Source organism: Oryzias latipes, chromosome 17, assembly GCF_053564925.1.
Source record: "Oryzias latipes strain Hd-rR chromosome 17, Olatipes_Hd-rR_3.1".
In the NCBI taxonomy this organism is placed as follows: Eukaryota; Metazoa; Chordata; class Actinopteri; order Beloniformes; family Adrianichthyidae; genus Oryzias; species Oryzias latipes.
In genome coordinates, this window is record NC_136253.1 from 35,745,435 (window position 1) to 35,766,587 (window position 21,153).

The window sequence follows — 21,153 nt, forward strand, 5'->3', positions numbered from 1 at the left end:
TGAAGAGGAATGACCTGAAAGTGAAGAGGAATGACCTGATAGTGAAGAGGAATGACCTGGTAGTGAAGAGGAACGACCAGATCATGACGAGGAACGACCAGATCATGACGAGGAACGACCAGATCATGACGAGGAACGGCCTGATAGGGAAGAGGAATGGCCAGTTTATGAAGAGGAACAACCAGATTATGAAGAGGAATGGCCAGATTATGAAGAGGAACGACCCGACGGTGAAGAGGAATGACCTGAAAGTGAAGAGGAATGACCTGATAGTGAAGAGGAATGACCTGATAGTGAAGAGGAACGACCAGATCATGACGAGGAACGGCCTGATAGGGAAGAGGAATGGCCAGATTATGAAGAGGAACGACCCGACGGTGAAGAGGAATGACCTGAAAGTGAAGAGGAATGACCTGATAGTGAAGAGGAACGACCAGATCATGACGAGGAACGGCCTGATAGGGAAGAGGAATGGCCAGTTTATGAAGAGGAACAACCAGATTATGAAGAGGAATGGCCAGATTATGAAGAGGAACGACCCGACGGTGAAGAGGAATGACCTGATAGTGAAGAGGAATGACCTGATAGTGAAGAGGAACGACCAGATCATGACGAGGAACGACCTGATAGTAAAGAGGAATGGCCAGTTTATGAAGAGGAACGACCAGATTATGAAGAGGAATGGCCAGATTATGAAGAGGAACGACCCGACGGTGAAGAGGAATGACCTGATAGTGAAGAGGGACGACCTGACGGTGAAAAGGAATGACCTGATAGTGAAGAGGAATTACCTGTTAGTGAAGAGGAACGACCAGATCATGACGAGGAACGGCCTGATAGGGAAGAGGAACGACCCGACGGTGAAGAGGAATGACCTGATAGTGAAGGGGAACAACCTGATGGTGAAAAGGAATGACCTGATAGTGAAGAGGAATGACCCGATAGTGAAGAGGAATGACCAGATTATGAAGAGGAACGACCAGATTATGAAGAGGAATGACCTGATGGTGAAGAGGAACGACCTGATAGTGAAGAGGAATGACCAGATTATGAAGAGGAACGACCAGATTATGAAGAGGAATGACCTGATGGTGAAGAGGAACGACCTGATAGTGAAGAGGAATGACCAGATTATGAAGAGGAACGACCTGATAGTGAAGAGGAATGACCAGATTATGAAGAGGAACGGCCTGATAGTGAAGAGGAATGACCAGATTATGAAGAGGAACGACCTGATAGTGAAGAGGAATGACCATATTATGAAGAGGAACGACCATATTATGAAGAGGAATGACCTGATTATGAAGAGGAACGGCCTCTACTATGGAAGTCCCAGAATTCATGAGAATCCTAATGAAATGCAACACAAACTGTTCTGATTGACATCCCAGTTAAACTCCAAAAGTCGTGTTCTGCACTGAAACCAAAACACGTCCAACAAGCTTCAGTTGCTTTTGCAAATGTGGAGAAATAAAGAAGCTCCCTGAGGCTCTAATCTAACTCCGGTCCCACCCCCCCATTCTACACAACTACCCCCCAGTCCCAGCCTAACTAGTGGTAGAGGCAGATTCTAATAAGCCCTTCTGTCATTCTGTCAGTCTGCATTTCCCTCTATCCCCCTGGTTCTTCCTCGCTCTCTCCTTGATCCCACCTCTTTCTGTGTCTCTCGGCCGGTCTGAGCGTTAACCCGTCTGTCGGAGCAGATGGAATCATACATCCCCATCGCTCTCTGGAGGCCAGACCACTTTAAAGAGGTGAGAGCAAATTTGACAAATGGAAAAAAGTCGGCATTTTCAGTTTGGAACAAATTAGTTAAAAAGGGGAAATTGCTGAGTCACTCTTTAAAAACCCATCAAATGAAAAAGTCACAGATTCAGAGTCTGAAACTAGACTGGCATTTGGCTCCTTCTTGGCTGATGAGAGGAAGCAACGTCAAAACATGGAAGTTAAACCTGGGCAAGCTGGTAGTGCTTTGAGTGACAGGTTAGTGTGGTTGTGCATGAGTGCTCTGGGATTGGATTGGCTGAACGATAGGAACCACAGATCCAAGCCTTCCAGGTACCAGAACATTAGAAAAGTTCTGTAAACACACTGAACCATGGATCAGCTTATTTTGGCTCTATTGTCTCACTTCCTTAGCTCTACTACAGTCTAACTGACCAATCAGGTGTTTGTATTGATGATGATGATGATGATGGTGAGCTGCAGACCTGAGTCTGCTGAATGCTGGCTGGTGGTTCCTCCCCCAGGCAAAACACACTCGAATGAATCAGAATGTTAACAGGATGTCTGGAGTTTATTTGCTGAAAATGTGGAGTCAACAACCTTAGCCCCCCCCTTTCAGAAAGTATCTGGATGCTGCACCTCATGTCTGCAGGAAGGTTCCACTTCCTCCTCCATCTGTGCGAGGCGGGGCGACGGGAGCGAAGAACAACAGGGGTACCGGGTCGGGAGCAGCACAGTCCATCGCTCGCTGACTGCGAGGTCCATTATCCTGACGGGGCAGAGCCACAACACTCTGACACCAGCGTCCTCATTTCTACCCCGGGTCTTTCTGGGACCAATCTCTCCGTTTGCCTCCTCTTCCTCAGTCTCACCGGGCGAAGCAGAGCCCCGAAATCCACTCCATCAATCTGATGGATGGGCTTCAGACAAGTCGCACCTGATCCTGAGAAACTCTAGTCTGCATGCCGTGCGGCCTTAAATACATTTGCAGTGTCTGGGAGGGAAACCGTCACTATTTTTACCCCTCCCTTCTTCTGCTGGACACGTTTCAACTCGCTCCTGCATCAGGCTTCCTCTGTAAAGATGTGACTGAACTTCATCGCAGACGGCCTCCAGACTATCAATTACCGCCGGCGAGAAGCCGCTGCTTTGCAGACGAACAACCCCACATGAGAGCTTTCTCATTACACCCCCCCAACACAAGAAAAATCAGAAAGTTTGATCAATCTGGATCTGAAAATCTAAGCCAGCAGGTGGAATGATTTGATGCTGCGTTCTAAATGACGCACACGCGGGACGAGCGTCTCCAGACAACAAAGTGGTTTCTGTCAAGTGAAAAAGCTGCAGTGCCTCTCTGAGGCGGTGATGTCTGACTGCTCTGCAAGCTGCTGAAAGCAGATATCTGCCTAAATTTCTCCTGACGTGCCATTTGGCTTTCTGACAACCACGAGCCTGAACGCGAGCGGCTCCGCATCCAGGAAGACGTGCGGGGACAAGGCCTGTCGCTCAGCGCCGCGCACCCACCCTGACGCCTAAAGTGCCTCTGTCAGGTCAACAAATGAAGAGCCATCAGAGCCGGAGGGGGGGCAGTCATCAAGGGAGCGTCCCTCCACAGACTGAAGACACGGCGTCTCTGCAGGAACCGCTTTGACTAAAACACACCGGCAAAGAAAGAACAAACTCTGCCTGGTTAGGGTTCGTCTGTCAGTAATCAGTTCATGAACCAGATCACAGATCCTGAACCACTCAAGTGTTGAAGTATGAAAATGGGACCAATTTGCCTCAGAAATCTAATTAATATAGAATAACTAGGAGCTGGAATGACCATAACCTCAAACCACTAAACCCATAACTGTAGGAGACACGGCGGCAGCAGGACTTCATGAGAAACCTACAGTTAAAGCCCCATGTCTGCCACACACCTGTCTGTGACAGACCAAACCATTTGACCCCTCCCCTGGAGGAGCGTTGCAGACACTCTACCACAAGGCCACTGAACCTCCAGCTCCTTGTGCTTCTCTGTTGTTCAATTATCAGCACATTTGGGCTCACTGGCAAAACTTTTCAATGTAACACCTTAATTAAATCTCCACCAAGCAGAGGGGCTTCAATGAAGAGTAGATATGCCCCCCCACCCCCACCCCCACCCCCCAGTTTCTTACTGTCAAAGACTCCCATGTTTACTAATGCAGGAGAAACCCTTTATCAGGGGGAGATTTGTACAGAGAGGCAGGGGATTAGCCATCAAATTACCAGGCAGACAGCATCCCTGCTCCCCGGTTCTGAGGGGGTAATCTCTGAGCCTGTGGGGGGGGCAGGGAACCAGATAAAGGTTTGGGATGGGGGCTGGCCATCCGACTTCTGCTGAAGTTAAACTCCAGTGTCTTTTTTTAACCCAGGGAGGTTTGAGAGAATCTCCCCCTTTAAGGAAGCTGCAGCCGTCTGTCATCGACGTTTGGATGGAGGAGCTGGAAAGGAAAACGCAGCAGCCAGGCTGCAGAAATGACATCTCCCTGTACCGTCACCTCACTGCCCCCCCTAAACAAGCAGTGTTCTCCTCAGAGAAAAGTCCCGGGACACCAGAACGTTTCATCGCCGCCGCAGCCCCCAGCATCCTCTCGGGCCACAGAGGGCCAAGAGGTGCCGCATAGGCGGACTATAAATAAGTCAGGTGCTGTAATGAAACCAGAGGAATCTCCATCCATCTTCCCCAAAAGCAGCCGTGACCTCCGACCCTGCAGCGGCGGAGAACCGGTCCGTGTTTGGAGACAGAGCAGGGGTCCAGAGGTTCAGCTGTCCAACACACACCTCCATAAAAGCCGGCAGCTGCACACTCAGACGTGAGGATGACTGCGGCGCAGCCATGACTAGCCAAGACTGTGAAGGTTTATTATTCCATTAGAAGTGACATGAGTGGGCTGATAAAGGACGGGGCAGGAGGGCTGGGAAAGTAATGAAGCAGAATGTCAGGTTTAAGCGTGGCATTTGAAGAAATTGAAAAAGTGAGCAAACAAGGTCGCTGGTAACAGCAGCCGGATAAATAAGACACTTGATTATACCTAAAGAACGGCGCCGAAAACACACCAAACTTTGATTTGACGGCATTTATCCGTCAGTCAAATCAAAGGCGGAGCTGCAGCTTCTCATCTCTGCGCATCCCATGCAGCAGCATTAATAACGCTGTTCCTGATGTCGTCTCCCGCCTTCACCGATGCACATATCACATATGCATTGGTGAGCTTTGGCCTTTCCATACATGAATAGCAGCAAAAAAGAGTCTGCCGCCTCTGGAAATGGAGGCAGCTTCAATCAATGTGGAGGCGTAATGGGATGATGTGGAATTGAAATGAGTTTGAGGGAGGGAAATGTCCTCACTGACAAAGCGGATTTGTGTTCTCACTCAGAACCCGCGGCTGTAAAGAACGCCATGACGGTTTAGAGGAAAGGTGTGAGGCTGGCGGCGCCGAACAGACCGCGCATGACCAACCAAGAAGGTGCGTCTCACCAACCATGACAACAACGACCATGACCAAAGTTTAGGGCCGGCGCTCCCTTCCAGGACGTGGCGGCGGCTTTGGCTGTCATTAACAGGAACCGCAAAATAGACCTGTCCAAACTAGATCTGCACTCAGGTGGATGTGTTGGTGTGCCTTCAGGTACGGAGACAAAAGACAGCAGATTTCCACCAGGTGAACCTTCTGCTCAGAACCTCCTTGTTGTTGTCGGCGTGGCGTGGCGTTAGAACCCTCTGAACTGCTCCTCAGCACGCGTCAGCCCCCATGAGCGTCTGCACCACGCAAAGAGGAACTGGAACCAGAACGCCGGCGTCAGCAGCAGCGACACCTCGCCACGGCCGCTGCCTGACATCACACATGTTGGCACGCTCATAAACGCACGGCTGTGTGAACATCTTATTTACCAGACGACACACGACTGACAATTAGGCCCTGTCATCATAAATCAGTGACAGCGACCTTGTCACCATGCAGAAACAAACGGCGCCGCAGAAACCTGCCCTCTGTGGGTATTTTTGAGTCTTCAGTCGCCATCAAAGCTTTGATGCAACAAAGGCGAGCGGTTTCTGTGTTTACAGCGCACGTCAAAGACAAACGGCGCTGATCTGTGACTGTAACTCTGGAGCAGTTTCACCAGCACTAACAGGCCATAACACGCCGCCGATTCAGCAACGACATCTGATTCTATGGAAAAATCTATACGCTTCACCCGTCATTAATGTGGAGGAAGGAGGTTCTTCATCGGGTCGTTTATTCAGCCTCTGAAGGCCGTTGGGTCAGCGAGGCGCTTTCAGAGCTTCATCAGAGGACGACTGTAGGGGAGGCGGAGCCTACAGAGGTAAACGGACGACCTGAAGGTCATTCAGGGCAGACTGGGAGGGGCTTGCTTTGCACAAATGGCTGACAGGTTTTGTTTGTCTTTGTTTACGCTGCCGAGCAGCTGAACGAACAGTCCAACCTCTTAGGTTCCCTCTGCTTCTTAAGGGAACTTCTGAACTAACGGGGGGGAGGGGGGCCTAAAAAGCAGTTTAACTGTGATGGGGGGGTCTCGATCAGTAGAGACGTTGCTCTCCCAGAGTTTTCTTGAAAAGCTGACGCCACTCTGACACAGATCTTCTGGCAGCCTTTGGTTCTTTGTGTTGAGCAACAGCAACGGTTGCAACAGCGTTGGTGGCGAAGCCAAAAGCAGAACTGTGTCCGAGGGGCCCCGGTCAAATAGCAAAGGGCCCCGTATCCAGAGGCTTTAGGTGAATCTGGGGGAAAAACTAAAGTGTCTTCAGGAACAAAGCTGTAAATTATGCAAAGAAAGGGAGAACACACATGAACATTAAAACACAGACGTGATTTACGACTTTTAAAAGTTCTCGGCAATTATGAAGGATTTTAAAGCCCGTCTGTGCCCCCCCCAAATTCTTGCAGTTGAAATTTTACCCTCCAGATTGCCCCGGGAGATAAGGACAACCAGAAGAACAGGTTGTTTGGCCTGAGTGTGGGCCTAATGCAAGGGGAGCAGCGTGGTGCCTCACCTTAGCAGCGGTAGCTAAGGGACATTCTATGGGCCCTCTATTCAATGCTCTCTGAATGTGTGTGTGGGGGGGGGGAGTGGGACTCACACTAGACAGGGCAACGTGCCAGAGAGCCAGCCAATAGAGCCAAGCCAAGGCGAGGTTAAACTATTGTTTTGGCTTCACAAGCAAGAGTGGGCAAGGACAAAAGTAAAAAGAAGTAAGAAAGTAGCCGATCCTTCCTTCAGCTCCTGCTAAAAGACAAGAACCTTCCCAAAGAACGCGTGACGACAAACCTAATCCTGGAGGTGAAGTATGCCAGGAGCTCCAGAGGTCAGTCACTTTTTAAAAAATGCACCTGTGACCCCCCCCTCCAAACTAAAGATCCCGGCGCCGAACACGGACTTACCCGAGAAAGTCCAGCCCCTCCACTTATGAAGAAATCCCGTCCATTCGGCTATCATTAAGAGGCACTTATTCCAGAAAGACACAATATCCAAATCCCTCCGGAGAAAATCCAGCAGGATCCACACAGATTATCCCTGAGACTGCTCCCCGCTCCCCCCTCACTTATTCCGCTCGCGGCGCTGCATGAAACCGCCGTCCTGATCCGGTTTTCCAGCTGTGGTCGGGAGAGATCCTTCAGGGCCGGGGCTCCTTCACACACTGAAGGCTCGCTCGGGGACGCCTGGGAAAAGCCCGGCCCCCCTGTGATGTCACAGGTGTCGGGTTTCAGAGGGAGGAGGGAGGGACTGCAGGGTCTTACCTTTCAGAGAGCTGACCAATCACAGGTGGCGTAGCGTCGCCGTACCTGCATGTTGGAAAGCAGGAATCACGCCTGGAGGCACATGGGACTGTGGCTCCAGACTCCATTATGTCTTATCTATTGTCCGCCCCCTTCTGGGGGGGTGGGGGGCCCTAATGCAAGCTGGGCAGGTTAATGATGAACCTGCAGAAACGTCTGATCCTAAAGGAAATCCAGCCCCCTCCTCTCTGTGAAGCAGAAGGGGTCACACGCTTTGACCTTGGGACACGTCCCCACAGGACACCCCACCCCCACCCCCCGTTTGGATGTCCAACAACTTGTTTAGCGGATAATGAGCCGCTCGCTAAATAATTTCCCTTCTTCCTTTATCTTGGAAAAGGCAGCAAGGGGGGGGGGATAAATATGCAAAGTTCTCATTCTTAAATCTTCAAGGCGTGGAGTACACACACACACACTCACACAAACTCACACAACAAACTCACAAATGCTCTTCTTCCCGTCCCCCCCCCGGCCAAACTCTGCTAGCCACGGAGCTAATCATCCACAACAGATGTTCTGAAATGTTCAGTGGGATTTACGGCGGGCTCAGAGGAACCGCCAAGTCAGCCTCTGGTGCCGCTTCCCTCTTCCGTCCTACAAGGACGAGCGATTGCACCGGAGACGGTGTCACCACAACAATTCTCTCCCCGGCGCTCCGAGGGTCGCCATCCGAGACGGCGGCGCCTTCATAGATCACAGAGCCCCGGGACCTTGGGGGGTTCTGCTCGTTTATCCCCATAATGCCGTGTGGACGGCGGCCGGATTTCTGCAGCTGGAATGTTTCTTCTCCATCGCCGCCGTGTTTCTACGCATCAGCAGCACCACTGACACCCCCACCCCCACCCCCACCCCCACGATGAGGGAAGCTTTGAAATAAGACAACATGTGACCTCATGTTTCCAATGAGAAGAGAGGGACTGAAACCGCAGAAACACAACAAAAGAAATGTTTGCTTCAGGTTTGTAGAGTGACTGGAAGGTACCCCCCCCCCCCAGCAGCACCGGAGGGGGGGGGGGGGGTTCCTGACTTTTCTAATGCAAAGAAAACAGTGACCCCTCCCGTCCCCCGGCTAACACAAACATGATCAGCTGTTCAGCGTCTGCAGGCCCCACATGCAGAGACAACCCGGACATGCCATAAGCCGCACACGCCCCCCATTAAGAAAAAATGAGTGTGGGGGGGGCATGGATCTAGAGTGAAAACGCATTGCAGGGAAAAGCAGCAGCTTGGGGGGTCAGCTGCTGGTCCTCGGTCTGCAGTGGAGCTGAAGCATTTTGGGTTCCGTGTTCCAAACTCTCAGGTTCCCAAAACCTTTGAAGTCTGTTTTCAGGCTCTACAAGACGGAAGTTAAACCAGTCTAACTTTGACCAATCACAGACTCAGATTCGGCAGTGACCATGGCGTTCCTTTAATTACCAAAAGTACCAACTGTTTGAAGATCGATCATGACGGAGGAACAGGATGTTCAAGAACACGCTAAACATGCCCAGTGTGTATCTAGTGTGATGCTACATGCTACATTCAACCAGAGCTACAACAGAGCTGGACCCCCCCCAGTTTTATTAGACCTAGGAAAGTGACAGCTGGACCTGCCTATTGATGTAAAAGCAACCCCCCCACACCCCCACCCTCCACATATAGACCCCAGACACGTTTTCAGAGATGCCAGTTTTTCTGGTTTGAAGATGCTGCTCACAGTCAGCAGGTCGCTCCTGGGGGGTCATTTCAGCTCAGGACTCCATCAATACAACCGTCTGCTACAACCTGCACCTGACCTGCTGCTGCTCCCACTATGGGATCAATGACTGAGACGCCTTCATCAAAGCAGCTCCTAAACGGCAGTCGAACACGCAGCGGGACAAACGCTGAGGCGCCACGGAGGCGGAGCTGGGGACGGATGCCGTGACGTCCACAGCTGCACAGCACCTGTCGGCCTGACGTCTGCTTCGATCATCACGCCACCGGAGGGCTCACTGACCGCGTGTGGACCGTGCAGCACAGACGGGTCTAGCAGGGGGAAGGACCGCAGAGACGCTGACGATCCGTGGAAATCCAACCCAAAACAGTGTGAGCAGCAAATGGCCCTAGGACCTCCGTGTTTCTGTTGAAGCAGGACCAAGGACACACGCTTGGCCGCCGTATTTCTTCTCGGGACTCTCTGCAGATAAGGGGGCTCCAGCGCTGGGGGGGGGGGGGGACGCCGCAGCGACAGGAGGCGTGAAAAATACAAGGACGGCAGAAAAAGGAGCACACGAAAACACAGATAAGATTCTGTTTTAATGGCGCTGACCTTCAGCTGGAGCTGGCATGTTTATGTGCCTGTAGAGCGGCTGTATGTGTCCACATCTGGGGGGGGGGCGTGTGAACCTGACCCCCTCCCCTCCAGACGCAGGCAGAATGGGAGAAAATCCCCACCAGCTAACGCCTCCTCTTTGCTTGTTGAAAATCAAAAACAGTGAACACACTCAATTACACTCTGAAGCTGACACTGGTGGGGTGGGGGGTGAGGGGGGGGGGGCAGCGGAGCATGCCGGAGAATGCATGAGACAAATCATTTTTATCTGGCATCCCGGCGGGTATTGACAGAGCCAGAATGCATTTAGATAGCCCAATTAAAAGGAGGAAATGAAGAAACACTGAAGCACTTTCAGACCCTGGCGCCCCCCCTGCCCCCACGGGGTGGCGGGGGCGCCCTGAACCTCTCTGGTGACAGAGCTGCTCACAGACTCTGTAAGCAGAGACGAGGCTGGGGGGGGGGGGTTGACATTTGAAAAGAAAGACAACAATGAGCTGTGGTGACCTCATCTGTGGCGTTTCTTCCCGCCTCGCCATTGCGTTCTTCTTGGCGAGAGCGGGAAACATCTGAGCATCTGAGCACGTTCACAAGGAACGATGCACGTGGACCCGGAGCGGCCGACCCGGAGCGGCCGACCCGGAGCGGCCGACCCGGAGCGTCATCTGCCTCCTCCTCACCTGAGCACGACTCCAGGCAACTATTTGTCCAATGGATCCCCCCCCCCCCCCCCCCCCCTGCCATGCGCCAGCTCTGCTGAAAGGTTACAGGACCAGGATGTGGGGGTCTGTGCTTTTGAGCATCTGTTCTTCAATCAGCTGATGAGTGGAGGACGTGACCCCAGGTCACGTGACCCCAGGTCACGTGACCCCAGGTCAAGCGCTCCTGGATCTTCAGGAGGTGAAGCTCCACATCCCTCCTCTCCTCCCCCCTGCAGAAGAAGGAGGTCCACCTTTGATGGACACCCCCCCTCCACACCTCAAACTGAAGAGGATCTGTTTCAGAGCGGGCCTCTGGATCCAGAACTATCTGTAAAGATCAGAGTTTGAGTCTAAAAGCTTCTTCAGACGGAAACGCCGCCTCACCTCTGCAGCAGATCAGCTGCCAGGCAACATGAATAAGTCATAATGAGCTGAGTGCTCACAGCTTCAACACATGCAAATAAATAATTGAACACAAGAATAAAGTGTCAGGATGGAAATCAAAGCCTCACAATGAAGCGTCTGATGTAGGTGCGACTACAATATAACATCACAACACAACACTTTCTCATGTCGAACGACAACTGAGACACAAACAACACGACAGCTTGGTTTTTTTAATCAAAACTTGCTCAGAAATAAGTGAAGCTGTGTGACGCAGAAACACAAATCCTCACTTCATTCAAGGACATACATGCATGAGCCCCCCCAGCCTGCCAAATGAAAGAGTCATCCATCACTTTTGTCGTTTTCTTCCACGGTGACGCCACTGACAGCCACAGATAAGACCCTCTGCTGACCAAAACAAAGGCATCACCATACAACATACATGATCAGAGCGCACCGCGTGAGCCGCCCTTACTGCTTGCAAAACGCCGTTCATTTCATGTCTAATCAATGCTTCATCACAACACAAACCGGACGGTAACCGAAAAGTGCGCCTGAGCTTCCAGGAAATCGGAGTGCTCTGCTCTTCATTACCCATGCATAGCAGGAAGTTACAAATGGACTTCAAATGACTAGAAAGCTATCCCAAAATAATTAAGGAAATGAAATATTCAACATAAAACCTCCGATAATAGCATCACTGCCTCATAAATTTAAGAAGAATGGATGAGGAGATTCATCTGACGGAGGAAAAAGACCATCCTCTTTGTTCCTACGCAGCTTCTTATGGTCTCCGACCCCCCCGCTGCTGCTTATCTGTGGGTTCATGGGGAGGGGGGGGGGGGGTCTGCATTGCAGAGTTTAAAGCTGACAAAGATCTGAAGGAAGTTCTCTTTAATAGGCCAAAGATCTGGACGCCGGTTTCCCTGTTGAGAGGGGATTTTTGATGAATAAGTTAAGTGGCGAAGCGCAGAGCTGTCGCAGGAACAAACAGGAAGAAACGGCTGGAGGAAAACAAGCTGCACACCGGGGCAAATACCAGCACATTACCTGGAAAAGAGCAGCCTTTGTACTTGTCCAAGGTTTATCCATCACCAATGTTTGACGCTGTTCACAGCATTAAAGCAGGAAGTGGTCCATTGAAAATGTCTCACTTCTGCTTTTGCCCTCAGCAAAATATCAAAGCTCCGTCGGGCCGCTGGGACCTCAACAGGGAAGTCGGGCCAACTGTCAGGCTCAAACGCCGCAGGATCTTAAGAGGAGAAGGTGTCATCCAGCCAACAAAAGTCAGATGAAAAGGACAGCAACACGTGTTCAGACTGTCACATCAAACACCAGGACGGGGAGCCGTGTCATTACATTCATAATTACCCGACACATTAGGCCTTTGTCCCTCCAAAAACAGACGCTCCTTCAGCTTTGAGGACTTGTTTCATTATTCAAGCATAGAAAAGGAAAACCTTCCCTGCAGTTAACTTTTTCAGCATCCACTGCAGCCCGATGGGTTTGGACGTGTCACCTGTCACGTGTACACGTGTGGTGTAACGTGACACATGCGTGTCCTGCCGGACAAAAGACAGGAGGAGCCTTCCAGACCCGACTGAAAAAACCTGCCAGGTTTTATTTTGGCATCGTGGTCACACCAGACGTGGCAAATGGATCCACATTCCTGGATGTAGCAAATTCCACGGGGGCTCCGGCAAGGCCCCCTGCAGGCGACGGCGAGGGTCCCACCGTTTTTCAGGAGTCACCTTTCCAGCCTCAAAGCCAAAGGTTGAGGTCGACAGCAAACAGTTGCTCTACACAGGAAAGGCCGGCGGTTCCCAACATAGTCCGTAGTCTGTACGGGTGGACGGGGGGGGGGGGGTTCAAACCTGTACAGGGGGCCGTTAAACAATATCAAGGCGGTAGACGCTCCGGGAACCCGTAGAGAGCAAGTGTTCATTTTTCTACGTTCATGCTGCGAGCGGCGGGTCATATTGAACACTGCCACCACATGTGGGGGAAGTAGGTGAGACGCAGGCGTGTCGTACGTCCGTGTGTTCATGCGCCGTCAGTAAGGAGCCAGGACTCACACCGTACCGTCGACCACAGCCTGGCGTACGGACGCCGTACCACATCATCAGCATACGTCAGGCGTGGAACAGCCATTATGCTTACAAATACTTTACCATACACCTCCCACACGCACGACAATGGTACGTTCCATTTTCATGACGTCTTTTCGTGTGGTTGTGTGAGCCTCCAGGTAACTGTAAGACACACCTGTGCCCCCCTGAAGGAGCAGCCGCTCCTCCACAGGCCCGGACAACCTAAAAACCTGCAGGACTCGTACAGGTCAGCCCCCGATTGGGTCATGTGATTAAGACGTTAAAGGATGCAGCGTTCTTTACGGTCGGGCTGCTACAACAAGAACATCCACCGCATGGATAAGTGGATCTCTCTGCTCTGATCCATGTTCCAAACCGATACGCCGCTGAAGCAGCTTTTGTCTGGTGGATGATGGGAAAACGACTTCCTGCTGGGAAAACCTTTAGTTTCCCTTTGATCCTTAGAACGAGTTTTGCCACAGAAGGCATTTCTGTAATTCTGAAGAGCAGCAAAGAGCTGAAAAGGCCGTTTGTTTTTTTGCTTTGTGGCATTTATAACATCAAAACCAGAAACACCTGATGCCACGTTTTCTCACGCTCACGTTTCAAAGCTGAGATGTAGCCTAAAGACTTACATAATAACCTGTATGCTGTCTCCGGTGGTCTTTGGTGGAACTGCAACTTTCACTCGCCGTGCAGACGAAAGGCGTCTTTTCTGACTTTCTTCCTTCTCTAAGCATGAAAACCATCAAACAGGAGGAGATCCCAGATGTTAGAGTTACTACAGAAATGTTGGTAAAACAGGAATATGTAGGTTTTTGAACAGCAACCATGTGAACGAACAATCAGATGTTCCTGTTTATGTTAAACTTTCCAAGCAAGTGGGATTTGTGCTTGTGAATAATTGAGCTTGTGTGCATTATGCTGATTCAACTCGCATGCTGAAATGGCAAAACAATCAGAAACCACAGGAAAGCTAACATGCATTATGGAAATGACGCCGTCCGAACAGCCGCAGGACGCTAGCTTTGAATCAAAAAAAGAAAAAATCTCCTTTGAGTTAGCATGAAATACAAACAGAACAAAGACCAAACTGCAGCCTTGGAGGTAGTTCACTAAATCTGCACATTCAGATTTTGGGAATCTTAGCAGGAAAAGAAAAATCCCTGTTCAAAACCACTTTAGAGGGAAAGATGTGAACTCTGCCAGATCTTCCTGAAGTGGGGCTGAAAACTGTGTCACCAGATGGCTAATACATACGAGACAAGCTACAAGCTCACTGCTAATTTAAAGTAACCTTCTGCGCCTTAAGTGAATATTAAAGTCAGCCTGCAGACCAATTAGAACTGGCAATTTAAATGAAGTAGTTAAAGATTATCCAGACATCTCCAGTGAGGGAATGAAATCCAGCAGGAAGCTGGTCCTTCCCTTCAAACGCTTAATGACCAGAGTTCATCCTCCTCCGTGATATGAGGAAGTATTACTTCACTGTAGCTTTTAGGATCTCTTCAGGTCGTGAACGCTCAGGTTCATCCTGCGTTCCTACAGGAGAACAGCTAAGGTGAAGGGGAAGAAGTGTTGGCTTTGCAAACACAGCCTTTCAATCCAATCAGAACACATTACCGGCTAGAAGAGCAACGATTTAATGGAAACAAAAGAGAGAAGTCTTTGAACCCCCACAGATCAGAGAGGAGTTTTCCCCACTGAGCCCACCGCAAACCTTTTGTGTATAATTGATGTCAAGTGGAGCCCATTTCCCCCTGTAACGGTTAAACACCACTGAGGAGCACAGGAGACGCCACAAAAACCTTCAGAGGAGTCGCCATTCACAAACGAAACCCCAAATATCCTGCTCAAGTCCAAGGGGGGTCCAGGTTCTCATCCCTGAGTCTGCCATGTTCGCTCAGCTTCCACAGAAGGTACCAGCATGGCAGCAGAAGGTTTCAACACAAGAACCAGCCTGAAGGTGTCAGGAAGAGTGATTGTGACGGTCCGACTGTGACGGTCCGACTGTGATGGTCCGATTGTGACGGTCCATTTGGAGGGTCCGACTGTGATGGTCCGACTGTGATGGTCCGACTGTGATGGTCCGACTGTGATGGTCCGACTGTGACGGTCCGACTGTGACGGTCCGACTGTGATGGTCCGACTGTGACGGTCCGACTGTGACGGACTGATTGTGACGGTCCGACTGTGACAGTGTCATGGACCTTTATAGAGACTCCTGGCTTCACGTCCTTCCTTCTATCTCCATCCACAGATCCTCCTCTGCGGTGAAAACAAGCCTCCAGGAATCAGAGTCATCTGTTCTCCTTCTTTGAGGATTTCTCGTCTCCTTTGACCTTTGACATCCTAACGTGACTGCCTCGTCCCTCATTCTAACAGATTTACTACTTACTGCTAGAGCGCTTTCTCTTTCCCACCTTAATTTGTCTGGCACTTTGGATAAAAGCTTCCACTGACTGACTAAAAGCAAATTTGATGAAATTCCTTCCTGAAATGTTCTCCAAGTAAAAGGATGGACTGATCCTAAACTCACGACACCCAAAACGTATCAATATAAATGACATTAGCATGTATACCGAACCTGAAAACCCCTGGATGTGCTCCAGAGATGTAACACTCGCTGGAGTGGGACAGACATCCAGGAGAAGACAACTTGAAGGTATAATAACAGCCACCGCTGTCACCAGCAACAGTTTAACAACAGTGTGAAGCTTCAATTACAAGCTTTCACATTCAAACGTCGAACATCACGCTCAGCAGCCAGACCGAGCTTAGAGTCAGGTGAAAATGAAAGAGGCTGTTGAAGCCGCTGCTCTTTGCTTGATCAGGACCGGACGGGATGGAGGACCCAAAAACTAACCGTTAAGACAAAAAGCTGAACTAAAGCATGACAAAGACGAGACGACGGACCAAAATCCACCTACCTGGTTGTGATGAACAAAAACAGAAAGGGCTGGTTGATCTGAACTTCAACCAGGTGTCATGTGACTGGCGAGGCAAACCTCTGACAAGAAAGGCAAAGAACTTCACAAGCTGGAAGAACCTGATGCAACTGAAAGCTTTAGCCCCAGCTGTCCTTACGGGGGGAAAATGGTCAAACCTGTACGCGGCACGCAGGTGGTCACTGTGACATATGAAGGTCCTGGACCCTTCAGTGAACCCTCAGAGAGTCATGGTCATGCTGTGGGCGAAAGGTCGTAGTGATGCTGTTTCTTCCTTTGGTTCATGGCATCATTGAGGAGACTAGTTACATCAGTCTAGGTCCAGTTGTCACGGCAATGGTTTATATAAAGTCAACAATTCTATCACTTTTGAAATGCAGTTAAAGTGTCACCTTGACTTTGTATTGTTTGTGAAATAGGTTTTAAATGATGAAAGGTGAAAGTATTATTGCTGTTATTAGATCTGACAGGCCTAACAAAGTTTCATGAAACACCTTAGTGGTTAAAAATGGCTCCAAACTGGCGTCAGACATGATTTCCCAACCTAAAGGCTCACGTGGTCGTCTGCAGCGATAAAAGTGACAGATGTGGACAAGATGCTTTCTTATGGAGGAAATAGGACAGCGATGCCACTAAATAGAGGGAAGAGAGGCGGCGGTCCTCACGGACTGGATCCCGGCTCCCCCGTCCAGCCTCTGTGGATTTGACACAAAATCCTGGTGGCTCTGCTTTCTGAGGAAAATCCATCTCTGAGAGGAAAGAAACACCTCCCCATAGATGTAAAGTACTTCACAGGTAATTGAAGGTTTTCACAAAATATGTAAACGCACCATCAGGTGAGCATGAAAGCTATGAACAGATCCGATCTAAGGAGCACCTGGGAGCAGCAGCATTGAGAAAATGAACCCAGAGAATGTCTGTGTGCAGCTCAAGCACGCCTTGAAGAGTATAGAAATGGTTTAGACTCAACACTATGGCTTCCACTGGGCTTTTATATCAGACACACGTCAGAGAACAAAGACGGAACAGGAAGAAATGTAACTGTAGGGAAACTCAAAGAGTTTTCATAAACTCACCACAAAGAAATCCACAAAGTTGAACATTAAAGACAGACTTAGAAGGATTTAAAACGAGTTAATCAGCAGGAATAGGAAGTTCTGCTGATTATTTCCTGTGGCAGTGTTATCCTTTGCTCAGTGTCTGTTCATCATTCTGGAGCCAAGCAGCCATCCGGTACGGTTCTCTGGACCATAACAGAGAAGAACAGAACCGCTCCCATCATCTCCTGATCTCCTTAGAAAGCGTTCCCAGTCGTACATAGGACATAGTTTCTGCAGAGCGGCAGCAGTTCTTTAGAAATCCCCTCTGAGTTGTTGGCGCGGCGCATGTTCTCTGTTTCCGCCAACTAGCTTACAGCCCTTCACATCCTCAACCCAACATTAGCGGTGCAACCAAAATGGCAGCAGTATCAGATCCGTCCATCCGTCCAGTTCTGATCCAGATTCCAGCTCAGACCAGGAGAACTGAGACGTTCGTGGATCTAGTCGTGACCCGCCGATGGTAGTTTGTACGTGACAACTGTTTTCATCTGCTCCTGAATCCCAACGGCTTGAATAGAAAAGCGGTTAAGCTTAACGTTACAAAAGGTGGTAGAAACCCGGTTTGTACCGGAGCGGCTCTGCTGAAAGCATTGCACAGGACGGAGACAGCAAAGTTGTTCATAGGATGCATTTCTACAGATTTGCTCACAAAGTCCTAATTGGTTGAGACATTTTGCTTAGTGGCTTGGCATTTTGGCCACAGGGGGGCTGATGTGTGGATTGTATTGGACATGCTACAACCCAAACGGCTGATGCAGGAGTTTCAGCTCCCTGCTTCGCTGAAACGGTGTAAAACAGTCCCAGCAGCAGCGACACAGTCTTATAATTCCACGCTAAATGTGATAAATGGAATTTCCCGTCATGCCGCCTTAGCCAAGGTGAAGAAGCTGAGTGTTAAACTTCATATAAAGACACAAGTCATTTGCACAAAAAAGCAATTACTCTTTTAATATTTCATGCAAATCTATTCTATATTCCTTCTACCAGAGCGTCGGCTGCGCGGCGGCGGGGGCTGGAGAGAGATGCTCCGTCGCTTATTGCTGAGACAAACACACTGCATGGATTAAAGAGGCACGTGGAAGAAGATGCTTGAGCAGCTGTCCTGGTTGTTAAAGGGGATCAAAGTGGGGCCCGGGGGTCCGGTAAACACGGGGGGCAGTTCAGAACAGGAGCTGGACCAAAGAGATACGCCATCAGACGCTGCTCTGTCAGAACCAATCAGACGAGCAGCGGGGGGGCACAAATGCAGGACGTTTCTTCTCCAACAATCGCATGACGCCCCCAATTTGACAAGAGGAAACATCTATTCTTTCTTCTGGGGGTGTACCGGATATTTGACACAATCTCCAGAGGAGATCGGGCTCATTTTCTCAGCAAAAACTAAAATAGGTTTTCACATTTAGAAAAGGAATTTATTTGGAACAAAAAGCTGTCAGGGACAATTTCTTTCTCTTTATGTTTCGTTAATACATCTGAAATCGGGGGCCGTCTAAAGCCCCCGCTGCTGGTTCTCTTTAGAAACCCCTCCTGATGGCTGAAGCCATGGAGGCGTGGGCTGAAACGCACAGATGTACGGCGCATCTGAACATGCAGGAAATGCAGGAAATGCAGAGCAGTGTCTCATTTCTGGCAGATTTTCCTTTCAATAAACTCTGACAGATTTAAATAAAGCCTTTGCTGTCATATTGGAACGGATGAATTCCCTGGGAAAGCTTTCATGCTTCCTCCAAAGGAGGACGTTCCAGGTCTGCTACTCCAAAAAACCCTTTAGATCCTTTAGGAGCAGAAATCCTGCGTACAGAGGCCACATGTTCGCAGAGGATCTTCATCAGCAGTGGAAGCTGGTAGAGACCAGAGAACCAACATGACTAAACACTGACGAGCCTAAAAACACCTGAAAACCCAAAGTTACGGGAAGTTTTTGGTCCCATGCAGAAAATCGAACTTTAAGGTCTTCCCACTTCAACTGCTGAACCGTCTTCATCTCAGGGGTTTTTGTAGAAAGATTCACAGATCTGGGAGTTCATCCAGACTGGAAAACATCTGGTGTCAAAATAAAGCACTTCCTAATCTCAAATGTTTTAAAACGGCTTCTGAGCTGCTGCTTAACCTGCAGTTTTTGGCAGACAGTTTTTCTTCCTCCACTTGGAACCAAAGTCTCCTGATTAGACGAGTGGGGAAAAAAACGATTGAGTGAAAAATCACAAGGTTTCATTTGTCGCATCAATTTAAAATGCTGCCAAGAACGATTCATTAGAGATAAGGGCTGCACGGTGTGAGGAAAACACGATTTGCGATATTAGTGATCAATATTACCATGATCATATAACTTGCGATACATGAACAAACAGCAAAGCAAAAACAAATGTATTTCCATTTCACTGCAACAGTTTAATTTAAACACAAGTCACCATAAGTAAAATGATACTCGTCTACGTAGGAGGCGAACCTCTAACATAAGAGAACTCCATCCGATTGGTCAAATGCATAAATGGGTCCATTTGATTCGTTAAATGCTACAAACCGCCATAAGATTGTTTTAGCACATTTAAAGTAACCATTTATTGAAAATGTCGCCGTCTTTTGCGATATGCTCATAGCACAGCTTGATTCTGCGATTACAATAGATTTGCGATTTATTGTGCAGGCCTATCAGAGATCATGTGGTTCAGCGTCTCACTCTTGTTTTCCTGACCGCTGGTTGGCAGCCCGGCGCCGCTTTCATCAGGTCTACCCGCCCCAGATGATAAGACATCGCCAGAACCACCTCGTGTTACGGGTTTACTTCTAAGCCTCGCGGCTTTTGTTGTTCCAGAGCTCAAGGAGACATGAACAGCGTAGTTGTAACTTGGGATGAGTAACTCTGGACCAAGTTAGTACCGGTACCATTTAAAAATGCAGACTTTGGAGCTTCGTGGCGAGCTCCTACAAGCACGTGTGAGGCCGTGCAGATGTGCAGCGTGGAGCTTCCGTCTAAATGCTGATGCTGGTGAAGCGGGCCAAACTTCTGCTGAACGTCACAGGAGGCGATTCTAACTCAGTGAGCCGATGGATCAGAGTGACGATCACGATACTTCGGGAAGAGGCCGTTGTCGTGGCGATGGGGTAGCGGGGAAATGTCCTTCAGCGCATGTGGAAACACAGAGATGCAGTGCTGACTGTCAGAAAGAAGGAAATAAAGCATCGTAGGCGCTCTCTTCCCCCCGTCACGCTGCTTCATCAACACTTCAAGGTTTCTGGAAAGAATTGGTGGTTTCTGAGGTTCATTTTTCATCACCTGCTCAGGCAGCGCTCAGGTACCGCTGTCTGAGTGCCGGTTTGGCTACATTTATCAGTGTTCGAAACGACCAAAACTTTATTTTCTCAGTCATACTTTAAGAAGCATACGCGTTTAGACACATTTATTTTTTGTTTTTACTAATACTGAAAATCAGAGAAAGTTAAACGTTGACTTTTTTTTTCTTAATTTACCCCAAAAAACCAGCATAAATTTGCTTTGGTGAGAGTGATTAATGTGAAAAGTGTATTAATATTCTCTTAAAGTCTTAAGAACATAGTGAATTCTTGTCTCTGGTACGTTCTCAGGATGTATCCGGATATTTATCGTATGGTGATCCTTATTACATATTGTGTCGCCAGACTCCATTCAATACCAAGGGAGTTTTCTCACTTTGATATTTGTAGAAACTTAGTAGATTATGATTTTTTTCCTTCTGTTTGCTAAATGTCCACATTTTCTGGAAAGAGATGACACGGTGAGCTTATGGTGACGTCCTGCAGGGCTGTAAACCTCTACACTGATGGCACCAACCCTTGTGTTTTGCCAAAGGACACTTCAGCACATAAGTTGCTCGGCGGGAAACAAACCTATGAACCTTTGATCAAAGGCTGACCGCTCTACCTCTGCGGCACAGAAATACTTTTAGAGAACCAATCATCAATGACTGTTGAGTATTGATAATAGCAAAAGTATCTGTTCTGGTCATAGATGTAAAGCAGAAGAATGGAGTCATGCCTGGTTCTGTTCTGATCGTTAATCAATCACACGTCTGAGGATGTCAACGTTTCAAATCCATGGATTCAT

General features: G+C 49.1%; 1 protein-coding gene across 18 annotated transcripts in view; it reads right to left on the bottom strand.

Moving 5' to 3' along the window:
* The window catches only part of LOC101168742 (receptor-type tyrosine-protein phosphatase F), a 145,604-nt gene that overhangs the window by 95,834 nt on the left and 28,617 nt on the right, over window positions 1-21,153 (bottom strand). For 4 of the 18 annotated variants that reach the window (XM_078935105.1, XM_078935102.1, XM_078935098.1 and 1 more), the window contains exon 1: window positions 7,155-7,425. The exons of 13 other annotated variants lie outside the window; for them this stretch is intronic. The gene's annotated coding sequence lies outside the window, so the exon portion shown is untranslated. Of the gene's footprint in view, window positions 1-7,154; window positions 7,426-21,153 lie in introns of those variants that run through there. One more of the 18 variants, XM_078935107.1, reaches the window with a different exon arrangement.